This window comes from Conger conger, chromosome 13 (assembly GCF_963514075.1).
Source record: "Conger conger chromosome 13, fConCon1.1, whole genome shotgun sequence".
Classification (NCBI taxonomy): Eukaryota; Metazoa; Chordata; class Actinopteri; order Anguilliformes; family Congridae; genus Conger; species Conger conger.
Window position 1 is genome coordinate 43,802,914 of NC_083772.1, and position 1,510 is coordinate 43,804,423.

Sequence of the window (1,510 nt, forward strand, 5' to 3'; positions counted from 1 at the left end):
GCAATGCAGAGAAATTGCTTTGACAAAATAATGGCCTCAGTTCAAGTGGTCGACAACCCATTTTTTAAGGTTAAAAAACAACCCATCTTCTCCGAGCTCAATCAGTCATACAAAGTCATGCCATTTCAGGAATGACTGTCAGTGGATGAGAGCATGATCACATACTATGGCCGACATGGATGTAAGCAATTCATAAGAGGTAAACCCATCCGTTTAGGTTACAAGCTATGGAGCCTTGCGTCATCCAGTGGTTACATGTATCACATGGAGCCATATAGTCGATTGGACTGGATTGTGTCAGGGACCCAGTGTCGTTCTCGGTCTTGCAGAGCAAGCTCAGGTGCCTTTTTAACATTTCACAGGTGAGCATCGTCTGATGAAACAGATCCCAGTAAAACAACGATAACTATGCTTGAGTTTAACTTTCAGATTTATTTGCAAAGAAATAACAGAAAGTGAGAGAGCGTACCGGCTCTCTGATTCTAATCAGACACAGTAAGACTCTTATACACACTTTTCCACAAGGGCGGAGACAAAAACAAGTAAGACATGATGCTGACAACCAAGGATTATTATTATTTAGTCCCCAGATAAACTCCAACCTTGCCCTTGCTAGCTGACCGGAATGTGCTAGCTACCCCCTTTACCCCCTTCTAGGAGAAACAGAGCTAGCTACCCCCTTCTAGGAGAAGCAGAGACATTAAGGTCAAAGGCTGTCTGTCAGCTGGGAGAGAGACAGAGAAAGACTCATAGAAAGCACTTATTTCAGAAAGTGGCCTAATAGTAAAAAGGAATATCAATGAAGAATCAATTAAGAATCAATTAAGACCCTTACATTTGCAAACTCTAGAGATTAGTGTGCATGAAAATCCCCAGGAGATCCTGAAACCACCCTGTCTGCCACCAACAAGCATTCCACAGTCACTTAGATCACATTTTCCCCCCATTCTGATGGTTTATAAGAACATTAACTGAAGCTCATACCACTTAGCACTGTAGGGGCAATAATAAAAACATGTATAATATATGGAATGGTTGCTAAATTGCCAGGAAGAAGACAAAAGTGAACATTGTCCCCACGGTCAGCTCCTCCAGTGCACTGAGGCCACAGGTCAGCTAGTGGAGTACAGAGTGGCACAGTTCCTCCAGTGCACTAAGGCCACAGGTCAGCTAGTGGAGTACAGAGTGGCACAGTTCCTCCAGTGCACTAAGGCCACAGGTCACCTAGTGGAGTGCAGATTGGCACAACTCCTTCAGGGCCCTAAGGCCACAGGTCAGCTAGTGGAGTGCAGAGTGGCACAACTCCTTCAGTGCCCTAAGGCCACAGGTCAGCTAGTGGAGTGCAGAGTGGCACAGCTCCTTCAGTGCCCTAAGGCCACAGGTCAGCTAGTGGAGTGCAGAGTGGCACAGCTCCTTCAGTGCCCTAAGGCCACAGGTCACCTAGTGGAGTGCAGAGTGGCACAGCTCCTTCAGTGCACTGGGGCCACTGAGTGCATAATAAATACCTCAT